The sequence below is a fragment of the Canis lupus genome, chromosome 6 (assembly GCF_011100685.1).
Source record: "Canis lupus familiaris isolate Mischka breed German Shepherd chromosome 6, alternate assembly UU_Cfam_GSD_1.0, whole genome shotgun sequence".
Lineage (NCBI taxonomy): Eukaryota > Metazoa > Chordata > Mammalia > Carnivora > Canidae > Canis > Canis lupus.
This window is the reverse complement of record NC_049227.1, coordinates 31,972,313-31,985,311: the sequence shown is the minus strand read 5'-3', so window position 1 is coordinate 31,985,311 and position 12,999 is coordinate 31,972,313. Positions and strand designations below refer to the sequence as shown.

The window sequence follows — 12,999 nt, the reverse complement described above, 5'->3', positions numbered from 1 at the left end:
GGGCAGATTGGGTGGAAGTGTAGGTTTCCTTTCTGAAGAAAGGTGTGGTTCTCTGGCTTCCCCCGTGGAGGTGGAGTGGTCAGGATCAGAGACCTGGTTAGGATTCATTCATTTACTTCCTTCCTGGGAGGAATGCCCCACCTGGCTTGGCACGGGCAGGTTCTGAAACCCCCACCTCAGAAGCTCCTCAACAAAGAAACTAAGAACATTTTTCCTGGCCACTGCCCAGAGCAGGGCTTGGCATAGATGAAAGTTTGCAGTAGGTGATGATGCTTTAGTAGTTGTTTCATAAGCTAATTGGGAGGTAGGTGGAGGTGGGTTTTCCTAGACAGCCTATGTCTAGAGACATTTAAAAAGCACTCAACATAATACATGTTTATTCTCAAATCATTAATCCTGATAAATAAGTGGTCTAGTGGCAAAAGAATATATGGTCAAAAAAGCCTCACCTCCCATCTCTGTCCTCTACTCTTTTCCTTAAGGCGGTTCAGAACTTAGCAGTTTCTTGTGGGTCTTTTCTTTTTTTTTTAAGATTTTATTTATTTATTCATGAGAGACACAGAAAGAGACAGAGACACAGGCAGAGGGAGAAGCAGGCCCCATGTAGGGAGCCTGACGTAGGACTCAATTCCAGGACCCCAGGATCACGACCTGAGCCAAAGGCAGATGCTCAACCACTGAGCCCCCCAGGTGCCCCATCTTATGTGTCTTTTTAAAGATACCTATGCGGGGGTGCCTGGGTGCCACAGTTGGCTAAGCATTGGATTCTTGGTTTCAACTCAAGTCATAATCTCAGGGTTGGGAGATTGAGCCCCTCCTCAGGCTCTGTGCTTAGCATGGAGTCTGGTTGGGATTCTCCCCCCCCGCCCCCAACCTCTTGCACTCTCTCCTCTAAAATAAATAAATAAATCTTAAAAAAAAATGATATCTCTGCAAGCCTAAGTACAAGGACATATGCTTTTATTTTTATGACTCTCCCCCACTTAAATGTGAAGACAGGTACCTCCTTATTGTCTGTTCCTACCCCATTTTCTTCACATCATTTTGTATCTGCACATCACGTCCCATCCCTAGAGAACTGCCTTTTTTGTTCTCCTTCTTTGTTTTTTATTTTATTTTTTATATACTTTTAAATTTATTTATTTATTCATGAGAATACACAGAGAGGAGAGAGAGAGAGGGAGGGAGAGACACAGGCAGGGGGAGAAGCAGGCTCCATGCAGAGAGCCCGATGTGGGACTCGATCCTGGGACTCCAGGATCACGCCCTGGGCTAAAGGCGGTGCTAAACTTCTAAGCCACCTGGACTGCCCTCTTCTTCATTTTTTTAAAAGATTTTATTCTTTACTTTTGACAGAGAGAGCAAGCAGAGGTAGGCGGAAGAGGGATAGATGGGAGAGAATGAATTTCAGGCAGACTCTGTGCTGAGCACAGAGCCCAGCTCGGGGTTCAGTCTCATGACCCTGAGATCATGACCGGAGCTGAGATCAAGAGTTGGGTGCTTAACTGACTAAGCCACCCAGGTGCCCCTGCCTAGTTCGTTTTTTGTTTTTGTTTTTGTTTTGTTTTGTTTTGTTTTAAAGATTTTATTTGTTCATGAGAGACACAGCGGGTAGGGCAGAGGGAGAAGCAGGCTTCCTGTAAGGAGCCTGACACGGGACTCGATCTAGGATCCCAGGATCATGCCCTGAGCCAAAGGCAGATGCTCAACTGCTGCTGAACCACCCAGGCATCCCTGCCTTGTTCTTTTTAATCCTATGTCTGAGCATCATTTATTCTGCCATCAACCCCTTATTAAATGGCACTGAAACTCCTTTTTTTTTTTTTAAAGATTTTATTTATTTATTCATGAGAGACACAGAGAGAGAGAGAGAGAGGCAGAGACACAGGCAGAGGGAGAAGCAGGCTCCATGCAAGGAGCTTGACGTGGGACTCGATCCTGATCCCAGGATCAGGCCCTGGGCTGAAGGTGGCACTAAACCACTGAGCCGCCAGACTGCCCGGCACTGAAACTCTTTCCAGGCTTTTCCCACTATGGCTAGGATCTACCATGATGGCTCTTATCATGTGTAAGTCACTGTGCTCACATGCAAGTCCGTAGATCTGATGTAAGACCTCTAAAAGGATCCCAGAGTGTTCTGAATCCTGCTGCCATTTCCCTCTGGTCTCATTCACCCCTGTGACTTCTGTGATCCCCTCTAGCTCTGGCTTGGTGCGTGGCAAACAGGAGCCCTTAGTTTCTGGGCAGAAAAAGGACTCCATGTGATTGACAGACTCCCATCCTGGGATCACTCGCCCATTCCCCTGGCCCCTGACTTCTTTGCCCCTGCATCTGAGCTCCTGCTGGATGCATGCTGGAGACTCCTACCCAGGTGTTTCAGTACCACCTTGAAACACTATGCTCATCCCCATGAAGTGTATGTACCCTGACCTCATCACACTTCCTGCCATTTCTGGTTCAGTTGAAATTGCCAACCAAGGTTGAAACTACCGTGACCTTTAGTTCCTTCCCTCCTTTGATCCCAGCATTTAGTCATCAGGTTTTGCTAGTTCTCCCTCTTCACCCTGTCTGATCAACAGAACTGAATGTGACTTGGGGCCTGGTCCTCAGCTAGATGCTGGAGGTGAGAACCAGAGGCATGAGAGCAAGAGAGATCTTGCCAGTGGCCATTATCACAGCCTCCCAGGGTCTCAAACATATGGCCATTTCATAATCTGTCCTCCGTAGCACTGCCAGGTGATCTTCCATAAGACCATGTTGACCATCACCTTCCCCTCTTCAGAAACCTTTGGTGCCTTTTCCCCTCACTTAAACCCCACTCTCCTCTGCCCGTCATCTTGAGTATCCACATTGCACTCACCATTCCAACTTGATCTGGTTCCTCTGACTTCCCTTCACAGACCCTTGGCTTTGGGTTCAAATTTTTATCTGGTGATAGAACTCTTTCACAGAGATATACCTGGGGATGCTGTCATAATACTCAATGAACTCCTTAAAGTTCTGGTTACAAGCAACAGAAACTACTTCTCATTAACTTAAGTAAAAGGGAAAGTCTATAGGAAGGCCCCTGGGGCAGATCCCAGGATCCGAGAAATTGCTGAAAAGCTGAGGGAAGGGCAGGACCCAACAGTTCTAGGGACTTCCCTCAAGGTAGATTGTGATTTGGCCCCAACAGATCCAGGCTGGGAGTCTGTCTCTGTTCAGATTTCAAATTCTTGGACAAGAGATCCAATTGTTCCAGCTTGGTGGATGTGTCTAAGTCTGGAACATGTAGTTATGGCTGAGGGTCAGAGTCACATAGCACAGACTTGGCCCTAGGAGGTTCAGCCTGTGTCTGAGACTATTCCCAAAGAAATGAGCTGCTTTGGAAGCCTGGCAGCCCCCACATTCAATACCAACATGCCTACCTGTTCCTCGCTAGTCTTCTACCTTCTTGGATTCATTTGTGTTTCTTCCTGCCATTTTCTCTACCACACAGTGTTATCACCTATTGAAATTCACTTGTCCGACGGAGGTCTGCTCACAAGTCACCTTCTCTAGGAAGTTTTTTCTGATCCCTTCAGGTGATACTCTCTTTGGGTTGGTACCATCTAATATGGCAGGCACATTTTATACATTGCTGAATTTGGTTTGATTAAAATGTTGAGGATTTTTGCATTTATGTTCAAGAGTGATACTGGTTTATGGTCTTATAATTCTCTTGTTTTATTTGCTTTCAGAGTTATGCTTATCTTATTCAATAAATTCAGAGGTATTTCCTATACCTGGATTGTATGGAGGAGTATTTATAGAACTGGTATTTCTTCCTTAGCTATTTGGTAGAATTCACCAGCGATTCCATTTGCCCTGGAGTTTTCTTTGAGGAAATGTTTTTATTTTTTATTTTTTAAAGATTTTATTTATTTATTCATGAGAGACAGAGGCAGAGACATAGGCAGAGGAAGAAGTAGGCTCCCTGTGGAGAGCCCGATGGGGAACTCCATCCCAGGACCCTGGGATCACACCCTGGGCCAAAGGCAGATGCTCAACCACTGAGCCACCCAGGCGCCCCAAGGGAACGTTTTTAACTACTCAGATTCTTCAGTAGATATAGGGCTAATGAAGCTTTATCTCTTTCTTTTTGTATAAGCTTTGATAGCTTGTGTCTTTCAAGGAATTTGTCACTGTATCTAAATTGTCAAATTTATTGGTATAAACTCATTCATTATATTCTTTTATTGACCTTTTAATGTGTGTAGGATCTGTAGTAATGTCCCCTTTCTAATTCATGGTATTAGTAGTTTAGGTGTTCATTTGCCTTTTTCTGGTCAGTTTGGCTAGAGATTTAACAATTTCATCTTTTACTGAAACTCAAGGGATTTTCTTTTAGTTTCATTGATTCTTGTTTTACTGTTTTATATTTTATTAATTTCTGTTCATTATGTCTTATTTTCAGCTGCTTACTTCAGATTTAATTTATTCTTTTTGTAGTTTCTTTTTTTTTTTTTAAAGATTTATGTATTTATTTATGATAGACATAGAGAGAGAGAGGCAGAGACACAGGAGGAGGGAGAAGCAGGCTCCATGCCGGGAGCCCGACGCGGGACTTGATCCTGGGACTCCAGGATCGCACCCTGGGCCAAAGGCAGGTGCTAAACCGTTGAGCCACCCAGGGATCCCCTTTTTGTAGTTTCTTAAGATGAAAGCTTAGATCACTGATTTTTTTAAAGATAATGTTTATTTTATTATTTTTAATTAATGTATAGTGAAATTAACCCTTTTTGTGCATAGTTGTATGAATTTTAGCAAAGGTATGCATTTGGTCAGCACCACTATGATCAGGATACCTTATAGTTCCATCATCCAAAAATTCCCTCATGCTAGGGGTGCCTGGATGGTACAGGTGGTTAAGTGTCCAACTCTTGGTTTTGGCTCAGGGTTGTGAGATTGAGCCCCACTTGGGTTCTATGCTCAGGGTGGAGTCCACTTGGGTTTCTCTCTCCCTCACCATCTGCCCTCTCCCCTGCCCTCTGCCTATGCACACTCGTTTTCTCTCTCTGTCTCTCAAATAAAATCTTTAAAAAAAAAGTTCCCTCATGCTATTATTCCTTTCCAATCATACCCTTCCCATGCTACTCATTGATTTTTAAGCTTTTCTTCTTTTGTGATAAGAGTTTAATACTATAAATCTAAGCACTGCATTAGGTGCATGCAATAAATTTTGATATATGTGGTTTTATTTTTATTCAGTTTGAAATATTTTATAATCTTCCTTTGACTTATTCTTGTCTATTGTATCATCTGTATAATTCTAGTTATGTTTCTAATATTGATTTTTCTCCTGGTTTGGATTTTGGGCTCTGTCCTGGGTCATAGTTAAGTTACTTGGAATCGGTTTGATCCTTTAGAAGCTTTTAAGCTTTGTTGGTGCTGGTCCAGAACAGCCTTTAGTCTCAGGCTCATTTGGCCCCACTACTGAGACAGCCCCTTTCTGAGAACTGTGCTTGATGGGTCATGGTTGGGTGGTCTTTCCATGCTGGCTGCTGGGAACATGAGCTCTTCTCGGCCCACGTGAGCCTGGGATTGTTCCACCTGCTTCATTCCTGAAGGTCATTCTCTTTACTCACATGCATGCAGGGTGCAGGACTTAGCTGATACCTCAACAGACTCGTCTGCAGCCCCCTCCTCTCTGGTCCTCCCTCCTCTCCATTCCCATCACTCCAGACTCTGCCTCCTCATCTCAGAGAGACCATGGCCTTTGTTGGGGTTTTCTCTCTGTGTGCCGAGACCTGGAAACTCTTTCCAGATGGTGAGCCGGAGCAGTCCCTAGGCCCACAGCTTTCATTTCCTCTCTCACGGGGCACTCCCCTGTGCTGCTTGTTGTCCTGTCCAATGTGTCATAATCATTTTTTAATGTATTTTGCCTAGTTTTCTAGTTGCTTGAATCAGGAGGGTATATCCAATCCACCTTGGCTGAAAGCCATCGTACTTGAAAAAGTTTTATGGTCTAATGGATATGCACAGTAAATTGTACATATTGAAAGCATACATTCTGATAAGTTTTGACATTTGTATATGCCCATGAAACCATCACCACAATCAAGACAGTGAGACAGTGTACGTATCCATCACCCCAAAAGTTTCGTCTTGCCCCTTTGTCACCCCTCCTCCCTGTCCGCTCTCACCCCTCTCCCCAAGCAACACTGAGCTGCTCCCTGTCTCTATAGATTAGTTTGCCCTTTATAGGATTTTATGTAAATAAAATTATGCAGTACTTTTTTGGGGGAGAGGGTATGGCTTTTTTTCAATATGCATAGTTATCTTGAGATACATGATGTTGTTTTGTGTATTGGTGGTTCATTTCTTCTTACTGTTGAATAGCAATCCACTATGTGAATGTACCACAATTTTGTTTATCCACTCATCTGTTAATGGGTATTTGGCTTATTTCCAGTTCTTAAGCATATGCTAGTGAGAACATTTATGTACAAGTCTTTTCTGGACATATATTCCCTTTTTTCTTGGGTGAATACCAAAGAAGAGGATAGCTGAATCATAGAATTACTGTAAGTTTGTTTGTTTTTAAGAAAAACTCCTGGGGCACCTGGATGGCTCAGTCTGTAGAGCATCTAACTCTTGATTTCAGGTCTTGATCTTAAGGTTGTGAATTCAAGTTCCACATTAGGCATGGAGCCTACTTTATAAAAAAAAAGGGGGGAGAGAGAGAGAGAGAGAAGAAAAGACAAGACAAGACAAGACTGCCAAATTTGTTTCCAAGCACTTGTATAATTTATATCCTGTCACCAGTGTATGAATGTTCTGGGGTCTTCACATACTTGCTAGTACTTATATGGCCATTTTTAGTGTTAGCCGTTCTAATAGGTATAGAGTAGTGTCCTATTGTGATTTTATTTTGCACTTTCCTCACTAGAAAAGTGAGATGATACTAATCATCTGACTAATGATACTGACTTTCTTTGTGCTTCATTTGCCATTCTGCACATCGTCTTTGATGGAGTGTTGGTTCAAATCCTTGGCCCAGTTTTTCATGGGTGGTTCATTTCCTTATTGTTGAGTTTTGAAAGCTATTGATATGTTTTGGATACAAGTCCTTTATCAGTATTGCAAAGATTTCTTCCCAGTCTGTGGCTTGTCTTTGCATTCGCTAGCAATGTCTTTTGAAGAGCAAACATTTTTAATTTCCGTGGAGTTCCTGTGGGACTTTCTATATCTCTTTTTCTCTGCATATTTTCTCTCCTTTTCTGGACTGCCTGGTCTCTAAAGGCAGAGATCACGTCTCTCCCGATAGTACCCCACAGTACCCAACTTAGTGCCTGGCACCCAGTCAAGCCAAAGCGATCACCTCATCCATGTGGCAGCTGTGCTGGACTGCTCTCTTTCTGGTGGCCTGTGCTCGGGGCCTCAGCAGGGAAGGTGCTGTCTTGGGAGTGAAGATGCCAAGCTCCAGAGGGCCAAGGGGCATGTGGGTGAATTCTTTGTCTTTCTGGTGGCTGGCTTTCCTGACGGGCTTCCTTCCTGGACCCTGACCTGGGTGCCACGGAGGGAAGTCCTTGCGCATTGCAGCACCATTATCTAGGACTGTGGTCCGATGGGATAGCCCTCCCGAGGACCTGTCAAGGGGAGCAGCCCTTTCTTTCTTGAGGTCTCCTCCTCCCCCTCCTCCGTCATATCTTCCTTCTCCACATCTAAGGGAGTTTCTTCTTAAAAGACTGGAAGTAGGGATGCCTGGGTGGCTCTGTGGTTGAGCATTTGCCTTCGGCCCGGGGCGTGATCCTGGAGACCCGGGATGGAGTCCCACATCGGGCTCCCTGCATGGAGCCTGCTTCTCCCTCTGCCTGTGTCTCTGCCTCTCTCTCTGTGTGTCTCTCATGAATAAATAAATAAATAAATCTTTAAAAAAAAAAAAAAAAAGACTGGAAGTGTATATTAAGGGAGTTTAATTCCTTTCCTGCTGGTCCTGTTCATTTATTTACTCACTCAACCTTCTAGCAGAGATTTTAGAAGCCTTGTCTATCTGATGCCAGGCACTGTGGTTAATATGGAGAACACAGTGGTGAACCAAACTTGTATTTCCACGGAGGTGAGGGTGCCCGCTGCGGAGAGTGCAGGGCGAGAGGGGCGGGAGCTGAAGGAGCGTGACAGGTAAGCAGGACCGCATGGCAGTGAGGACCTTTGATTGTATCTTGATACAGCAGGAGCTCTGAAGGCTGTTTGACCAGGAGAGCGTTTGTGCAACCTGCGTGGCTTCTGTGTTTACCTTCTTTTGAAAGTGACTGCTTTGTCTGAAATCGCCTTCCGTTCCAAAAGACTGCGTCGGTTGGGAAGAATGTGTGCTTGAAGTTACCCGGTTGTTCACATGGGTGCAGCTGCATGCCAGGCAGTACACACAGCCCAGGGGCTACAGACTCCAGGCCTGCTGAAGCTGGGATCGCCCTCCACTCATCGGGCGGGTGGGTGGGCGATGCTGGGCAGGGTGTGCTCCAGGAGATGGGCAGGCTGGAGCCCATGTGCAGGGAGTGGACGGGCAGTGACAGCCGTGCGGGGGATGCTGAAGGTCGAGAGCCCATCTGGCCACTCTGCATCCCTTGGTAAGGGTTCATGACAGTTCAGCCAGAAGACGGGCAGGGTGGAGAGAGAGGGGCAGGTGTGGACAGTGTGGAGGAGGTGAAACTGAAGGGCTTTCTTGTCATTCGATGGGTATGTGCTGTACATTTAATATGCGCAGGGCATTGTTGTAGGTTCTGGAACAAGTCTGAGGAGCCTCCATCAAGCGAACAAGTGAATGAGAAGAACTCGGGTTGTGTAGTGGCAAAGAGGTACTGACCAGCTAGGTAGAGCCCAGACCTCAGAGGGCCTTAAAGGCCCTGAAAAGGGTTTTATATTTTATTCCAAGTGCAATGGGAAATCTTAAAGGGTTCCCCCCCCCCTTAAGATTTATTTGAGAGAGAGAGAGAGAGAGAGAGCAGGTGGAAAGGACAGAGAGAGAAAGAATCCTCAAGCAGACTCTGCTGAGCGTAGATCCCAATACTGGGCTTGATCCCAGACCTGAGATCATGACCTGAGCTGAAATCAAGAGTCGGATGCTTACCTGGTTGAGCCATCTAGGCATCCTAGAAGCCCCAAGTATTTTTAAGTAGAAAAGTGACATGGTCAGATGGATATTTTTTAAAGAGCAGTCACTACTGGATGGAGAGTAGATTCAGCAGGTGAGGGAGAGTTGCAAGAGGGAAAGTGTAATGACCATTAGGAAGCCACTGCAGTAGTCCAGGCAAGGGATAATGTGGGTTGAATCAGCATGTTGGCCATAGAGCTGGAGGAAACTGGAAGGGTTTACAGTATGCTTTGGACCCAGAGCCAGGATGAGCTGATAGATTGGATGTGGCAAATAGAGTGAAGGGAACACTTGGGCAACTGTTTAGGGCCATTTATGAAGATGAGGAGACAGAGAAGCAGGCCTGGGGGAGGGGAGTCCTTCTTGGTTTGGATGGGAGAGGGCACCAAGGGAAGAGTCTGGGTGACACCCGGGTCCCTGCCCCTACCCTGTGTGGCTAGTGGTGCCATTTCCAGAACCCAGTGAGCAGATTTGGAGAGGGAGCTGGAGACTTAGGTTTGGTACCTGGGGTCCAAGTGCCTGGGGGACCCCAAAGGAAACTGCTTAGTAAGAAGCTGCTATCTGGTTTATGCTCCAGTCCTGGCCTGTGGGCACAGGGTCTGTATTTGGTGAGGGTCTTCTGGTGGTGGTGGTGGTGGTTGGTTGGTGGTTGGTTTTTTGGTTTAGGCAGCAGGCAGTTAGCTGTACTTAACCTTCAGCCTCTCTTCCCTGGATCCATACCCTCCAAGCAGGGCCCCTAATGAAATGGTCTCTTTCCGATAGATTTTTCATCATAAGACAATTTTAACATAAAAGCAATGTTAATAAAAACCAAATGTTAGCTCAGGCCTTCCAGTAAATCATAATAGATTAGATGCTGCACCGAAATGAATATCCCACTGTGGAAAGGGTTGACCAGTTGGAGAAAGGCACTCGTTGTGATTCAATTGGGCCACATAATGAATTCTGGTTCATATCTGTAATAGCAAATGCAGCCTTCCCTCCTTTGTCAAGTCTGCAGAGGCCCAGCCCAAGGGAGGGGGTGAGTCCTGCATCTTTTGTATTCTTACAGATTTCCCCACTCCACCCACCACCCTCTTGCCCCATCCATTTATCATTGTTTACCCGAGAGGAATCTCGAGCTTTTTGGGTTTTGTTTTGTTTCGCTGAGAAGTTACTGGAACACAGACAAGAGGTATGGGAAAGGTTGAAAGGTAATAGGATAAGGGGAGGCTTTCGCCATGCAGAGAGCTGGCAAACCGTCATTTTGGATCTCAACTGACACATAATCAGAACTAGAAGTACATTGGAAATCGGCCCAACATCTGGTTAGCTTTCGAAATAGTTGGTCTATAGTTTTCCAAAGCTGGCAGTGCTTGTGTGACTACAGCCAAGGAGACCTCGCGTGGCCAAAACAAAACACATTTTTTGCCCATCATTTACCTGGTGCTATTGTGGTCTCTTTAGCCAAGGTGTCTTTTCATGTAGCTTTGGTCTGGATCTTTCCTACCCCTTTCTTGGGTGGGGGCTCCTGTTAAGGAGGCAGAATCCAGAAGTCAGAACTCAGAAGGGAAGCTTAGGAACTGGTTCCTGACATCACGGAGCCACACCCTTCCCTTCTATTTTGGACTCTTTGAATTTGTTGGGAGTGCCACCCGTGCCTTCCCCCCGAACCCTGTGATCACTGGGTGGAAGCGATGCAAAGGGAGACCCTTTCTGACTCATTTGGACAGAGCAGGATCTGACCCCAGCGGGAAGAGAAGGAGGCATGTGGTCTGCTGGAAGTCTGAACGTGCTAACGCGCCTTCCCAGGCCATGTGAAGTACATCTGGGTTTCTTTGGAATTTGTCTGTTGCTCAGCACTTAAGGGTTGAAGCAAATAGGACAATATATTATCCCAGTGTTTATTTCGGTCCAAGGGAATGGCTAGCAAAGAAACTCAATCAGGCTTGCAACAAAATGCGCGCGCACACACACACATGTGCCGGTTCCCTGTTCACATGCATGTCCTTGTGGTATCGCGACATTGACCTTGCTCATTAACAGCTCTCAACCACTAATTTGTTTGGACCCAGAAGAATGTCTGGAGCTTTCAAATGGATGCACAGGCCTTGAAAGCCCAGGGCTGGGATGGGATTATTGAGAGTAATGGAGGGGTGTTAGAGGCCACAATGGAAGGAAAAGAGAGATACGAGAGCAACTGAGGCCCTTGGCCCACAAAGAACTTTGGGGAAAGAACAGAGATGTTTTCAAAGGGTTTTTTGGTCTTTTTTTTTAACCAAGTTTTTCCACGTGTTGCATGGGGTTGACCCTGTTCTCTGTCTCCCTATTGGCTGGTGGTAAAATCTACTTCACGTAGAATGCGTTGCAATACCAAGTCTGTTTTGGGGAGAGTGCCTTGAGGAGAGAGGTCACCTTGGGCCAGTGGTGACCACTCCAGAGGAGGCATGAGCACAAGTAGATCATGTCATCCCCACCAGCTGCCTTCCAGGGGTCTTGGCAGGCAAACATTGCCTGTCCCTTCCCCCCACCATCTGCCTCATCACTTCCTTCCAGCACCCCCGCCCCCCGCCCCCAAGGATCCCCTACCCTCCCTAAGTTCTACCACATTCCTTGCAGCCATTCCCTGTGCAGCTTGGGGCAAGGTCTTGCCCATCCTCAGAATCCTACCTGAACAGCCCCTCGCTGAGTCGGCCCCCCAAATAGCAGAGCATTTGGAAGTTAGCTGGATCTTGTGCACCTTTGGAATTGTCCTATTCTAACTGTGTGCCAACTTGCTCTGTGACCTTGGAGGCGTAACACTTAACATGGGCCCTCCTATCCAACTAGAGGAGGAGTTGGCACTGGAATCCGGCCCTGTGAAGTTCTTGAAGGAAGTGTTCTGTCCCTCGAGGTCCCAGCCCCCCTCACTTCACAGAGATTGGAGCCACCAATTGAGGAAGGTCAGGATAACCTTGGAGTGTTTATCTTCCTGTCCAGAGAAGATTTTGCCACAGATTTCCTCATTTCTGACAAATTCTCAGAGAGTGGAGGCAGTCCCAGGAAAGAGACAGAATGGAGTGTGCCATGGAAATTCCAGAACCAGCTCCAGGCTCGGTCTGTCCTGTTCTGCCGACTACCTCCACACTCCTGAGGGAGCCGGTAGCTGCGCCCCTCCCGCTGACCTCACTGAGAGGGGATGAGGGATGGCCCAACCGAAGAGCATTTCTTCCCCAGAACCACTGACTGACATTTCCCAAAGGGCCAGAAATGGGAGGGCAGGGAGATATGAGGGTGCTGTTGACATCTCTGGGAAAAAAAAACAGCCCCCCAAAGATTCACTTGGTGCTCTTCTTGCCATTTAATAAACCAGGATGCTTCAGAGTTGGACATGGAGCATCAAAATGGGATATAGAACCCGCAAATTAAATTTTCGCTGCAATCACATTTTTTGATGAAGCCACGTTGGTGAGGCACGCGCGCAAGAACGACCCAGCTCAAGCCCTCAGGCCGTCCCTCACCCATGTCATCTCGTTGGCGTGGCTTTAGCCTTTGGTTTGGAGCTGGAAGGAATTCAATATAGCAAGATATATTGTTATGGTTTATTACGTCAATGTGTGTGTGTAGGAGTCACTTAGAATCCAGACAGTCAGCTCTTCAATGCTATTCTCCACTGTTCTGTCAAGGTTCTAAATGAAGCGTCATCTAGTACTCAAGGGGCCGTATTTCAAGAGTTCCGAGAAGTGCCACCTTCCCCCCTTTTGTAGAATAACAGGAAAAGACGTGCTTTAAGCACAAACAATCCATTCAGCTCTCCAACCTTGGAAGCTAGTAAAATGTTTGTTTCTGTGAGTGTGTTTTTCCAGAGCCACGTCACTAGAGAGATAAGGATTTGAGGCAACCCTCACCCCACACCTGGTCTGCTGCAG

The 12,999-nt window shown here is 46.3% G+C and overlaps 1 protein-coding gene across 12 annotated transcripts in view; it reads left to right on the top strand.

Moving 5' to 3' along the window:
• CLEC16A (C-type lectin domain containing 16A) overlaps positions 1–12,999 on the top strand; it is a 196,347-nt gene that overhangs the window by 66,229 nt on the left and 117,119 nt on the right. The window lies entirely within an intron of this gene.